The 15,624-nt window shown below is 38.7% G+C and overlaps 1 protein-coding gene across 1 annotated transcript in view; it reads right to left on the bottom strand.

The window, feature by feature from the left end:
- Positions 1–15,624, bottom strand: part of zcchc7 (zinc finger, CCHC domain containing 7) — a 342,249-nt gene that overhangs the window by 305,614 nt on the left and 21,011 nt on the right. The gene's annotated exons all lie outside the window — the stretch shown is intronic.

The raw sequence follows: 15,624 nt of genomic DNA, 5'->3' as shown, positions 1-15,624 counted from the left end.
GAATTTCAGCGAATACGAAGTGGAGGCAAGGAAAAACATACTATTTGTTGGCTTAAGCAGTGGCATAAACAACAAAAGAAACTTGATCAAGCAATTCAGAGTGGTGGAGAAATTCTGAAGTTCAAGATCAGAAAGTCACACAGTGCCCGAAATAAAAATGAAGTGGTCAGATATCATTATCAAAGTTGCCGTGAAAAGGTCAGTCATAGCCCACCGTCTGAGTGTCGTACGGAAGGAAGCGTATTAGGGCACAGAGATAATAAAAAAATAGGGGCACAGTGAAAAAAATGTCCACTTTAATCTCGTAATTTATTTTGTCATAAAAGTACAACATTGTAAACTTAATCTTACAATCAATGTGAAATCTACTAGAGTTACTCCAATCCCATCATAACTAAAGTAGCACATTAAATGCTTTATATTGTATGTGTTCTTCTATGTGCTCTACATGTGTACTCAATACATGATTCTTAAACAGGCTTTCTCTTACGTCAACAGGACACAGAATACATTTCATTCATGATATTACAGCTCCCTGAACAATTTAAATAAAAAGATGTATGCTTCATATCATTTTCATGATGAAATGAATTAAAGCATGTATTAAACATGGGGGCACAGTGGTGCACTAGTAGCAGTGAGCTGGCGCTCTGTCCACAGATTGCTCCTGCCTCCCACAAGATGCTTACTGGTATGTGCAGGATACTCAATGAAATAATTTAATGCAGCAGTACTGTCTCTTTCAAACATACCAACTCCCAATTCCTGTCCTTCCTTTTCTTTCTCCATGTAACCAATCACAGCACAATAAGTCTTTAATAAATATCAGATCATCTATAAGCTTAGAACACCAATTCTTCAAAACTTTTAAGGAACATTGATATATCTTTGTAGAACATGTTGAATTATTCCATCCATCTATCTATACATCCAGTCCTAGCAAGCAAACACTGCGAGGCAGGACCAATCCCTGAGCGGGGCAGCAAATCATGGCTACCACTGCACCACACTGCCCACACGTTTAATTATTAACAGTATAGATTATTTAAATGAAGTTAAAATTTTATCTGTATAATGTAATATACATACTTTAACCATTTCACCTCTAAGAAGATAGCTCTTGAAAATCTAAATTGACTTTGAAGCCATTCGTCATCATCTGTAAATATGCGCTCTCTCCTGTTGAATTGAATTCCTTTATTGTTATTGTATGGTAATATGTAGCTCCTCCATAAAGTATATGAAATAAACTATTTTCTATAAAATAAAAAAATAATACTACAATAAAAAACAATGAAAAATATACAATATGAAAGCATAAGTACAATATACAGTACATGCACAAATTAGTGCAAGATAGTCCAAATGGTTTATAAAGTGGCTCAGGTTGGGCAATATTACAACTGTACTGCAAGTTTACAGTGAGGTGATTGTACTTATAAGCGCAAAAAGTTCTACCAGGAGCATGTGATGGACTGATTGAGTGTGTTTATTGCTGTTGGGATGAAGCTGTTTCTGAACTTTGAGTCTGAATGGTAGAAGTTCAAACAGACTGTGCGCATGGCTAAGGCAGCGTGTGCTATAAATGTTCTCTGGGGTCGAAGCTGTATCCCGATAATCCTCTGCACTCACAACCCGCCATGGAGTTTTCTGATTAGCTGCTGTAAAGCTGTGATTCACTCACAGCTCACATGAACTCTCAGATACAATGGGTTAAAATACTCTGAGTGGTACACTAAGAGTAACAACTCTAAAGCAGCTATGGTATTTGGAATAGTTTGGCCATTCTCTGGACCATTACATTGTTACAGGTTGGTTACAATCGGATGCCTTACATTTATAAATGATATGCGGTTAATTTCAGTGTATTTGATAAAGCCACATCAGGAATGTGAATCTAAAAAAGAAAGGAAAACCACACAGGAATAGTAGCACTGCTTTAAATCTGGGTGCCGCCAGTTTGCAAAACCAAGCAAAAAATGTACGTATGCAAGGCAAGGAGCTGGTGTGAGAATGTGTGTGGCTTTAGTAAAGTATAGTTTTTATACATCGCGATGTGAGCGTGGAAATAGGTGTATGCAACATTTTTGTGCATACATACCATTTATACATGAGGCCCCAGGTCACTCCTGCAGAAGGAAAGCTGTGGGATAGGAGTGTCAGAAAACGTAATTTAAGGTCTAGAATGTTCTTTGAATTGAACTATTATTGTATAGACTGAAGTGTATCTATGTTCTTCAATGGTCATTGTCTAATTTAATACAGGTGTGTGCAATTACAAAAAGGCAAATTATTCTTTTGGTCCAAGAATTTAATGTATTCTGCCACTCTACTCTAAAAGCAGGTGCCAGAACCTGTATTTTCGCACAATGTTGATATGGAGAAAATAACTTTTAAATTTGGTGCTTTACAGTTTGCATTTTTGTGGTATTGCTTTCTTTTATAAAATGTCCAGTTTCAACCAACTTCTTTTAAATCTGGGAATACTGTTTCTCATTAGTGAGCATCTGAGCAATTATGAACACTTTAATCAGTCAGAACTGCATTATGTGCTTGTACTCTGTCAGCAGTCTAGTACACTTAAGGTTTCATTTTGCAAAACACACTACCAAACTAACCAAGTAAAGCTAGTGTTTAAAATTATGTTAGTTACACAATGTTACTATAATCTTGCCAATTGCATTTCAATAAGTTTAAGTTTCAAAAATGCATTAGGGCCTTCAGAATAAATATAATATCTTACTGCTATTGAAAAACAACATAAATGCATCTACATCAATATTTTATTCTGTAATAATAATAATAATAATACTGTCGTATTTTTATTTAATACAGTTAAAACACCTACTGGTAAATAGTATTCTATTAAGTGAGCATAATTTCAAAGTATGTATATTGACATGGCTATAATCATTCTTTTATGAAGACCAGGAATTAAATCAGTTAATAAATGATAAGTGGCAGGTGGGAATTACAATGTGATGACTGTGCCAAAGAGGAAACACTGATATCAACACCTGGGTCTTTTTGACATTATGGAGTAAATACATAGCCACATTACTGCTCCTTGGGAAAAAAAAATGATACTGCCATCTAATGCAAGAAATAGTTAAAAAAGAAAGTTATATCAACATGGAGCTCATTTACAGGCATGGAACAGCAAGTGGTTGAATATTTTAAATCAATAAAAACCTGTAGCTGATGAACTTTTCCAGGGCATAGCTTCCTCATCCCTGATCTAGCACATGTGCAAGCAGTTTAGCAAGCAGAGTCTACAGTATACACTGATGCAAAGACCATAAGCAGTTAAATGTGAAGAAATGGAGAAATTGGGTACAATCAAAGAAATCGACCTTTCCCATATTACGAACAAAAGGTTAAGAACAGGTCAGGTCAGTCAGGTTGGATAGCATGCACTGGTACAGTGCGTTGGCACATCTACCACACAATGAAACAGTCAGGATCCTAGATGGCAAGCCCCCAGGTACACTCGTGGTCCAGTCCATATCTCAAGAAATAACCATCTATTTGCCGCTGCCAGTTGTTACTTGGGCGTACCCTTGGCCTGGTCCAGCTGCTCAGGTCCTCAACAGTGACGATCCTGTAAACCAGATCACCCTCGGGGAATCGCACAACATGGTCATAGTGCCGTAACTGATGCTCCCCCACAATGTAGGTAATGTGCCTCATTCAGGACTCCATGAGCAACCGCTCGTTCAACACAAAGTCAAACCAGTGGTACCCAAGGATTCTCAGAACCACAGTACCAAAGGAGTCTAGTCTTCATCTCAGGTCACTAGGTAGCATCCGTGTCTCGTTATCCAGGACACTTGCAAGCACAGACACTCAGACGCCTTGCTTAGTCTCTCGAGTACACCATTCATAGCTTCTGTTGACTCAGCAGAATCAACAGCATCATCGGCAAAGTCAAGATCAGTGAATCTCTCTTCACCAACAGATGCCCCACAGCTGATGGGCCCCATGACCTTGCCCAACTCTCAGTCCATGCAAGCAGAACAAAGTAGGAGCAAAAACGCACCCCTGACGAACTCCAGAATCAACTGGGAAAAACGCAGAGGTTCTATCTTCACTCCACAAAACACTCACAGAACCATTGTAGAGGCCTGCCATGATATCCAATATCCAGGGGATCCCGCAAAGACTTAGGATGTCCCATACGGCTTCTTGATCAACTGAGTCAAATGCTTCAAGGAAATTGATAAAGGCTGCAAAGAAACTATATATTCAAGTTTGCACTCTATGAGAACCTTCAGTGCCAGGATGTGGTTGATGGTAGAATTGGGTGTAACACCAGACTGCTCCGGTCTCTGGTAGGTGAGCTCATGATCACGAATCCTATTGAGGATAACCCTAGCAAGTACTTTACCCGGCACTGAAAGTCCTATTACCCCCAGGTCGTTGCTGAAATCTAGCCGATCACCCTTCCCTTCCAGATAGGGATGACAAGTCCCATTTTCCAGTCAGTTGGGATGACGCCTGCCTCCCAAATAAAAGCAAAGATTGTTTGCAGTGCCAGGAGGACAGCCTTACCACCAGCCTGGATAAGTTCACCCTGGATACCACAGATCCCAGCAGATCTGTGGATAAGAACAAGAGTAATAAAATATCATTTAATGCAATAAAAATCTATGTGATTTTTTTAATGCCAAATTTTTATAGGGAGAGACTACTTCTCTGCTCATGGGTATGTTTCCACTGAAACATTACCGCCCTCCTCAGTATTTGACATGTTCACTTATAGATTTTTCTCTGGTGCCTGTCGCTCAAAGAACCTATCTATGCTTTAGAGAAATAAAGATTCAAAAAGTTGTTAAGCACACTGAATGAAAAATATGACTTGCCTTGCCACAGACACAGTAATTGATGTGCTGCTAATTGTTATAAAATAAATACCAGCACACACTAAACAGGCAGTTACAGACAGACAAGAAAAAGCACATATATGCAAATAAATACAGTGATCCCTCGCTATATCGCGCTTCGTCTTTCGCAGCTTCACTCCATGGCGGATTTTAAATGTAAGCATATCTAAATATATATCATAGATTTTTCGCTGGATCGCGGATTTCTGCGGACAATGTGTCTTTTAATTTATGGTACATGCTTCCTCAGTTTGTTTGCCCAATTGATTTCATACAAGGGACATTATTGGCGGATGGCTTAGAAGCTACCCAATCAGAGCACGTATTACATATTAAATAAAACTCCTCAATGATATACGATATGCTTCCCGCGCGGTGCTTGATTGTTTGCTTTTCTCTGTCTCTCTCACTCTCTCTGCCTGACGGAGGGGGTGTGAGCAGAGGGGCTGTTTGCACAGAGGCTGTTTGCCTAGAGGATATGGACGCTCCTCTACAAAATGCCGCTTTATCGCGGTGCTTCAGCACACTTAAAAGCCCAAAAGCACGTATTGATTTTTTGATTGTTTGCTTTTCTCTCTCTCTCTCTGACATTCTCTGCTCCTGACACGCATTCTTTGAAGAGGAAGATATGTTTGCATTCTTTTAGTTGTGAGAAAGAACTGTCACCTCTCTTGTCATGGAGCACAGTTTAAACTTTTGACTAAAGGGTGTTATTTCATGTCTAGAGGGCTCTAATAATGTTAACAGTGTGGGAGAGTTTATAAGGGCTTAAAATACATAAAAGTAACCATACAAACATATGGTTTCTACTTCACGGATTTTCACCTATCGCGGGTGGATTACTGTAAACAATTTGGAACCATTAAAAAAAATGTAAATCAGGGTTGATGGGGCGGAGCGGGGCGGTTCGCTGCCTGCCCAACACACCGCCGCAGCTCCTGCTCTTGAGTGGATGGAGGCTGGATGGGGCAGAGGGGGGCGTTTCACTGCCCACCCACCACAAAGCCTTGCGGTGTCCCTCGAACGGCTGCCCCGTTCATTCTCGGTGGGCGGGTGGTGATGCTGCAAGCGGTGACCCGGTTGTGGCTGAACGGAAGTCATTGAGGGTGAATGGGGTGGCGGGGGGCAGCATTGTAGTGTGCCTCGTGTGGCTACCTGTTGAATGGGGGCAGTGGTGGGCGATTCACTACCCACCTTTGGCTGCACCTTGTTTGTTCTCGGTGGGCTGACACTGCAGGCAGCATACTGTATGCAAGTGGAGGTGACTGTGTGGTGGGTGAATAGTGAATCGCCCTTCGCCGCCCCCATTCATTCTCAATAGCAAGCCTGCTTGTACTGTTGCGTACATAGCAGGAAGTTGACTGACGACGGGTGCCTTCCTGCTGTGATAGCATGTACAGTGCTGTGCAGAACAGCTCATCTTAAACTTTTGTCTTCACCCTTCAAGAATTTCTCTGAAACACAAATCTGATGCAAATGCTGGTGATACAGTAAAGAAGAGAAAAACCATCACCATGGAAAATAAAGTAGAAATAATAAAAAGGTCAGAGAGGGGTGAAACTCCATCATTCATTGGCAGAGCACTTGGTTACAGTCGGTCAACAATAGCATTTACTAAAATAATGTACCTGTTCCGACTTAAATACAAATTCAACAAGAATAAATCTACAGTCCCTATCTCGTACGTAAGCTGGGGACTGCCTGTATTATGTTCTGTGATATGCACAGTAATGAATCAGGAGTTTGGTCTTCCTTTACAAAAAACAGTCAGTGAGTCAGAGAGGCACACGTTTACATGTCTTGCAAACACAGGAACCATGATGATGAATACAATACATACAGTGAAAACAAAAAGGAGATATAAAAGAAAAATATATGGAAAAAAAGAGTTATTTCAGATATTTTTTTGAAGTACAGCTATTCATGAAATAGTTAAATACTTGAATTTTTGGAAGAAAAAAACAGTTTTCTTTGCTAGTATTTCATATTATTACTGTGAGAAACTATAGTAGGTTCTGGACTCTACACAGCAAAAATACAAAGGGGATCTAAAAATTCCAGGAATTGTCTGGAAAAACGGCACACGCAAAACTGGATTTTGCAGACACACTATTGTCAGAGTTTTTGACCAAAAACAGTGTGGCTGTTGCTTTCTAACCCTCTGTAACTGCCAGGTCTCACTCCCTGTGAACTTCTTTTCTCTCTATTATAATACAATAAACCTGCAACAAGACTTTTTGGAAGATTTTTGTCAAGTCCTGCGAGTTGAGACCTTGGCCTTGAGATTTTTAAAATCCTTGCCTTCGTAACCATATACAACCACACAGTACTCTCACCTCATTTGTGTTACATGCTTTTGACAGATACATTTTTTGCTCTCTGATTTTAACGTTATGATCACAGAGAATCAATGCAAAATAGAATTGAAAGACTCAGATCAGATGTATTAGAAATTCTACAGCCAATAATGGATATAAATCCATATGTCCAAACGTATCGCACTTTACAAGAAATTTATCTGCAAAACCCTCACATGCATTTATTGGCTACTTTGCAAAATAAATTATTAACTCCTGATGATGTAGACTGATTTGTCTGTGTTGAAATTCCAAACAGAGAAACCTATCCTGAATTATGGTTCAAAGTCATTAAACACATGTCTCACGGACCTCAACTAAAAGATTCAGTATGTTGGGACTCCAAAAAAAACTGTTTAAAGAAATTTCCTAAAGCTTTTGTTAATTCAACAGATATGACTAAGGCTGGCTTTCCTGGTTATCAACACCGAGATAATCGTCACGAACAACACACTTATCACGGAAAGAATGTTGTTAAAATTGTGATGATCAATAATTCAATGACTGTGCCGTATAACACGTATTTGCTCAAACGATTCGATGGTCATATTAATGTCGCATATTGTGCATCATTTATGAATATCAAGTACATCTACAAGGACACTTATAAAGGGCACGACAGAGTACGCGTGAATGTATCCAAAGAACAGTCTCAGGATGAAGTTCAAGCATATGTAGATACTTGGTACGTCAGTACAATGGAAAGCAGGTGACATTTAATAGAATTGCCAAAGCATGGTCGAAGTAATTCTGTTGAATTATTACCAATTCATTTACCAGGTCAGAATATGATTCAATTTAAAGAAGGCGAAGAAGCACGAGCTACACAGGTAGCGAAAAAAATAATAATAATTGACTTACTTTGAACTTAATAAAAATGACGTAAATGCAAAAGCATATAGTGTTTTCGTTCAAATTATGACGTTTGACTATTTTGTACTGTGGTTAATCTGTTTAAATTGTACATCCGCTGATCCATATGCGACTGGCAGAGCCCCCTAGTACTTCAAAAAATTTAAATTGACACTAAAGGGATGAAAATTTGCTACCATGAAAGAAATCTAGAAATCTTTAGATACTGAAACAAAAGATGAGTACATGAAATGTTTCCAGGAATAGGAGAAGCATTGGGTCAAGTGTATTGCTTCTCAAATAGGGATGGGTGGTACAGTCAAAAATATGTAAAACAACATAATTAAAAATTATTAAGGTTACAGTATATATCATGGTATATTCAATGTGCATAATAGAGCCATTAGGTTAAATCAATATGGTGATTTTTTTCAATTCAATTGTTTTTTTCAGAAAATCTATTTTTAGGGGCCTAAAGTAGTTGACAGATCTCTTAATTTATGAAGTATGTTGAATGATTTTTCCTAGCAAAAGAAAAGTGATGTGGTAATGACTTGACAGTTTGTTTCAACATTATTTCAGGTAAATGGAATGAAGGCAAAACTCAGTTTGATTCATGATCATTTTTAATCTACATTATACTGGAATCAGAAAAAAAGATTTTTGCAAAAAGCAAATTCATATTTACCATAGGCTACCATCTCATTGTAAGCAAAATTAAACTGTGACAAGCAATTTGGTTCTGTTGGGTTCCTTTATTATATGCCGATTTATTTAACCTCTAATGCACTTATTATTGTGCCAAAATTACCTACCAAAAAATAAATGTAACTAAGGAGCTGTAAATGTATGAGAGGTTGGAAATACCATATTTTAAAAAGTATTGCATTTATATGATTAAAAACCTTTGTTTACACCAATACCACCTAAATAATAATTTTTTTTTGTTTTGTTATTGCTTTTGATTGACTTTCATTGCAACGTACACAAACTACTTGGAAATATGGCTCTCATGCAAAAGTGGTTAAGTGATAACTTCGGGAATTGAGAATAGATTGATTCATGCTTGTACTAATTCTAGTTATATTTTAACCTGCTTAGCTCTACTTTTTTATCCTCAAAAAACATGTAAAAAGTGTTGCTTTTTTGGCTTGAAAAATGACATTTTAATTAAATCTCATCTTCCTACTGTAAAACATGCGAAACACTACAAGTACAAAGACGTATAGAAAGTATAATAATGATACAAATAATAAAAACAATGACTGATAATAATATGAACAGCACACTGCACATGTACGAGTGATGCAAGCATCACTTTCAGATTTACCAGAATCACTTTTGGTTTTACTATCCGTTTCAATTTCACTGCCTGAAGAGAGATTCACCTTATCATCTCTGCTGAGAGGTGTTCTTAGATGTCTAGGAGAAGACATGTCTACACCGTTGCCTGAGTAACACTCAGCACTAATGTTGCTGGCACTTTTACAGCTTGAGTAATCCTCACACCTCACGTAAGAAGTGTCTATACCGTTGCCCGACACTTGGGACTAACGCTTTTAGCTCTTTTTTTACAGAGTGATGCTCGGGTCTAACCCTAAGGAGATTAAACTAGCTGTGTTACTCAGCTTCACCCAGGAAATTTTATAAGTCAATAGACCTCAGTTATACAACTGGAATCCCATTGTAAAGAAACTCATGGGACCATAAAACTGTTTCATTATAATGAAAATTTCATTATAGTTAGTATGGGAAAAATATGTATATTACTGTGACTGGGGTCGCTGGAAATTACACTCTCTCTGACTGCAGCAGCACAAGGACAGATTCATAGCTGCTCTGATATGAGTCTGGTAAACTGTAAACCAAGGGCAAAGTAACTGATTGTCCTCTGCTGGATCAAGCTTACCGCATAACCTGTTTGTCATAATAACTCCTATGTTGAATTAAGTCTTGAAACTGTAGCTGCATTCTCTATTCAGTAATAAATTACCTGTAATTTCCTTAAAAACCTGGACTCACCTTCCTGTCTCTTGTACAACTCTGTGACTCAGGCTTCACAATACCCGTTTTAAATAACAACGCTTCTTAAATGCAAAAAGTTTTTTATTTCAAAATGAGACATTAGGTATGAAAATACAGATGGGTCATTCCATGTCAAATCAACAATTTTTTAGAAGTTCCATTCACTTCTTTCCCAAAACATTCTAAAACAATACCAGGTGTGCCCATGTTATTTCCCAGGAGGCACCCTGTAAAATTATTTTGATGTAAGCTCAATACTTTCCAAGATACACCCAATTTTCTGACGTGAGATGGGTGTCAAATTTGATATGGCTTTACTTTTTCTTCAATTACACAAGGCCATATCTCAAGAACTAAACCACGTAGCAGTCTCAAATTTTGCATACCACTACATTTACAGGGCTTTCCAAAAAGATAAAACAAATAAGAAACTACATCAAGGATTGACTAGCAGACCTCTCAAATGTGAAGAAATAATTTTGGGTCTAATTTTCAGACCAGCTTAATGCACTGTGGGAATGTCCAGACATTTTAAAATTTATTTTTCCTTTATCCTACATGGTCCCTTCTTTCCCAAAAAACAAGTCTTGCATTTTTTATGTGAATCTTTCGTTTTTTATTTTCCATTCTAAACATGGGTTAAACTCACCATTTGTCAGTCATGAAAATCAGCAAGTTCTTCATCACTAACTTGAGTATGGGATTAATGGAAAAAATAAATTACCAAAGGCACATTAAGCACAACACATGAACAACAGCCGTTTCGTTTATTAATAAATACAACACTAGTTATAATGAAATGTTAACATTTTGGTATTGCAGCAGCAGGAATGTGACCCATTTCATTTCTGTTTTAATCAAAGTGCACAGTGTGGGAATCTTTGTCTTTGAGATCAAGATAATACAGTCTCCCACTGACCACTGCAGGTGCACTAAGTAATGCAATGACACACTAAAATGACACCCAAGACATATCATCTCTAGGTGGCCAATGGAAAGACTCTGCAAGATAGTTTGGATGCATATCAGGATGTTTCATTCTGCTTCATTCTTGTCATGAATCACACCAATCCAACATTTTTCATCATACATGCATCCAACATAGCCTCCAAAAGGACGCTGGTTTAATTTGAGGGACATATCTGATTCAAAACAAGTGTGATCGTGAGATAGAAGGATCTCAGCAGCTGCTTCAGTGATGAATATTCGGACAGTCAATGGACTGTCTTCATAAGAAACTCATCTGACTTTGAGTTTGCCATCTTCTGTAGGGATGTAACAGTGGTAATCTCAAGTACCAGGTACTCTTTTGGCCATGGAGAATCACATTCTCTGCTCTGCAACATGAGATAGGACATTGTTATTTGATACGAACAAAAGTTTGACATTTTTGATAACTTACTAATTGAAAACTCAAAGATTACCATTATTGACACACTAGCCATGTGTGTCCAACTATGTTGCACGTGTTAAAGTTGTCTGTGAAGGGCTCCCTGTTTAAAAGCGGCTGCCAGTCGTGAACTGGGCCCTAGGTCGCACAGCATTATGATTTTTTATAAGGGAAACAAAATTACAAAAGGAAACCCTTGGAAACTGATTCGATAGGAACGGCCTACTCGGAATCTCTGTCCGAATAGTAATTATGCGGTGGTGTAGGAGCATTTCTGCTTCTGTCCGTTCACAGTCCGTCTCGTTTTCACGACGCTATCGTTTCCTCTCACGATGTCTTCTCAACCTTTCTCCAATCTCGCAGGTTGCTTTGTAGCAATCCAAAGAGTAAGGCAATATATACGGAGCAAAGGTTGTCATTCATTTTACCCACTGTCTTCCTTTCATTCATATGTTACGTAGGCACTTTTACCTTTTATCTTCGGCAATCTCATTCTCTAACCAGGCCTCAGGAGCTAACCAGCATAACACTGTCCACCACCCCTTTCGTTATTCCGGCACATTGTTGACATCCGTGAGTAACAACAACGTACTAAACTGGAAGGTGGTCTACGCATGCGTGGAATTCTCGGACAAACAAAAGGTCAAGACCTAAATGAAGATCACCACTGAAACACTAATTTTTTTTTCTTTCTTCGAACTTTCCTCGTACTGTTTTTTTGCTGTTTTGCTTTCAGTGATACCTTTTGCTTATCGCTCGTCAACATTTGAAAAATATCCATTGGAATTTAACTCATTGTCATCCTCCTATAGAAACAGCAGACACGAAAAAACAATAACCGTTCATATTAGAAAAAAAACTTTTTTGCAGCTCTCGATTGCGGCAATAAGAAAAAAAGACGTTGCCAGTGAATTCGGAATTTCACCATTGACACTGTCAACTTTCTTGAAAGACCAAGCAAAAAAAGAAGAAAAATCTCGGGTTGCAAACGTATGTGAACTGCTCCAATTGAAGACATCAAAAAAGGAGTTTATGTGGTTCAGTGATGATCGTTCAAGAAACATTCCTATTAATGCGGCACTCATTCAAGAAAATGTGAGGTATGTAAACTCTCTTGAGACCTCCCCAACTAGACAGCACACGAAGAGCGTTCTGAAGTGCAATCTCCAGGTCTGTGGAAGACTGTTTATCAGTTGCCGGGACAAAGAGCAGTCTCACAGCTATGCTGCGTCTCTCCAGCAAAGCAAACAGAAAAGATCTCGATGGGTGGTGCAAGGTACATTGTAAATGCAGATAACAGGATTACTTGGTCTTACAGCGCAACCCCGATTTTTTATGATTAGCTTCTGTGGCGCTTCACTGAAGCACTGTGAGCCTGCTGTTGCCCTGCCTCAGCAACAGACAAACTTCCACAGACGCTGCAATCGCGTTTCAGGACGCACTTCAGTGTGTCGTTCCCGTGGGGGGAGGGGATCCCAAAAGTGTTCAGAAACCTTACAATATGAAGTAGAGGAAAAGGATGATTCGGCTTCTGATTGATAACTGTGCTGCACACAACATGCTTCCACATTTAGATAATGTTCACATTGAATTCCTCCCACCCAATTACACAGCAGTGCTTTAGCCATTGGATTTGGGCATCATTCGCACCCCGAAAGTGTATTATGGCAAGGAAATGCTGAGAAATATTCTCGTCAGCATAACCTGTAGGCAGGAGGAGATTAAAAGTAACGCGAAAGAAGCTATTGAAATGATTGCAAACGCCTGGACACAAGTTAAAGAAAGTACTATAGTGACAAATACAGAATCTCTTTACAACAAAATATTTTTAGGTCCCTGGGAGTTCATTGTAACGGAATTTTACCTGTATCTCTTAATGTTCTTCAAGGGTTGCTTAAAACTATCCCTAATAGCAATGTAGTTGTTCACTCTAGTTGCAGTTTTGCATGCTCTAATATATGCAAGCAACTCTCAGGTGATGCATGAATCCACACACAAAAAACACACTGAGGATAAGTGGCCCTTAAAAAGAATACGGGGGCTGATCCTGTTTCTCCATGTTCTGCTTTGCTTTAATGACCTCTTGGGCACAGCCATCAGCAGTACGTCTGTTTGTGGAGAGAGTGTTGACCTTGTTGAGAGGTTTACTTACCTTGGCAGTGATATTCATGTCTCTCGTGACTCTTCCTATGAACTCAGTAGATGGATTGGGAGAGCATGGGGGGTCATGAGGTCGCTGGAAAGGGATGTGTGGTGCTCCTAGATATCAATGCAAAAGGACGAAGTTCCAAGTCTTTAGAGTCTAGGTGCTTCCTGTCTTGCTATATGGTTGCGAGACATGGACGCTATCCAGTGACCTGAGATGAAGACTGGACTCTTTTGGTACTGTCTCTCTCCGGAAAATCCTTGGGCACCATTGGTTTGACTTTGTGTTGAATGAGCGGTTGCTCATGGAGTCCCAAATGAGGCACATTACCTACATTGTGAGGGAGCGTCAATTACGGCACTACGACCATGTGGCACGTTTCCCGGAGGGTGATCTGGCTCGTAAGATCCTCATTGTTGGAAACCCGAGTGGGTGGACCAGGACAAGGGGTCGCCCACATAACACCTGGCTGCGGCAGATAGAGGGTCATTTCCGGAGGGTGGGACTGGACTGTGTGTCTGCCTGGAGGGTTTCCAACCCGGATCTGAGGTGTTTTGTCGTGTAGTGGATGCGGCAATGCACTATACCAGTGCATGCTCCCCAACTTAACTTGACTTACTAAAAGAAGAAAAACGTTTCTGTTTTAACAATGTGTTTACCAAAAGTGGTGGGAGGATGGTTCAGCAGGCTTCTTGCTGATGGAGAGGTGCGAAGGGATTTAAGGTGGGCCGGATTTACAAGTTTTTTTGTTGGCTCTGGTAATTCTAGTGTTAATTCCACTTCATCTCGCAGTACTCCTGTTGTGAGACTTTTGAGATTTTTCCCACCCCATCTTTCAAAGTCCATACCTCTTTGCAACTGTCCTATATTTGAATCTGCCCAAAAAACATGCATCAGAAAAAGGGGATTTTTTTTGTGAAAAAGATCATCCGTCTTTCTCACCCCCTCCATTCCCCAAAAAATTTGCACAGTCTCTTCTCTCACAAGTCCAATCCGCCAACAATACAATATTTTTAGCTTTACTAAAAGTTCTCACTGTTCCATCATTTTTATAATATTCAGAGAAGAATATACAATGAGGAACAAAGATGAATGTTAAGTTATTAATAATAAAATAAACATTTCTAACATCACATTTTAGTGTTCACTAATATGATTAACTAACAACAACAACATTTATTTATATAGCACATTTTCATACAAAAAGTAGCTCAAAGCTCAAACAATGCGAGGCTTTAATTTAAAAAAAATGTCAACGTTGAAGAGTCCTCATCTTTCCTAAAAAAATAAAAAAGAACAAGAACCACCTAAAGGTACAGCCAAGAAGCAGGCTCAACATACACACTGACTTTAGAGTTATTTTCCTATTTTTTTAACTGAAGTAGTATATAAATTGTGAAGACGGCTTTTGATCTAAATTCACACGTAACTATTTTATTTTTTGCAAATTAAAAATGTGTATTTTTTAATTGCATATCAAACAACACTAATGTTCTTACATCAAAAATATTTAAAAAGCTTCCATCTTACATGAGAAAAACTAAAAGACACACATCCACACCCACACAAACTTTCTTTAATCACTTATTAAAATCGAAAAATGTAGTATTAGGGATGGGGAATTTAAGTAATATCACCTTTAGATGTTTGTGCCGAATCAGAGTTCAGTAGTGAATTATTTAAGACCAAGCAAATTGTGGTATTTCAAAACATTAAATTCCAGAAAGGGGGTATGTGAGAAAAAAAGGTTGAGAACCCCTGTCCTAGAGATATTAAACATTTGGTCACATATATGTAAGTAGTCTACTGAAGTTAAGCATGTACTTTGATATTGATAAGTCTACTGCTATCCCAAATAATGTTGTGTTATTAATGTCAGCAGTAGCAGAGATCCAAGATTGTGCTGTACAGGGGATTTGGCCAGATATTATGAAGTTTTGTCCAGAAGTCCAGAAACTCTACAATAAACTA

This window comes from Polypterus senegalus, chromosome 7 (assembly GCF_016835505.1).
Source record: "Polypterus senegalus isolate Bchr_013 chromosome 7, ASM1683550v1, whole genome shotgun sequence".
In the NCBI taxonomy this organism is placed as follows: Eukaryota; Metazoa; Chordata; class Cladistia; order Polypteriformes; family Polypteridae; genus Polypterus; species Polypterus senegalus.
This window is presented reverse-complemented; position numbering and strand designations above follow the sequence as displayed.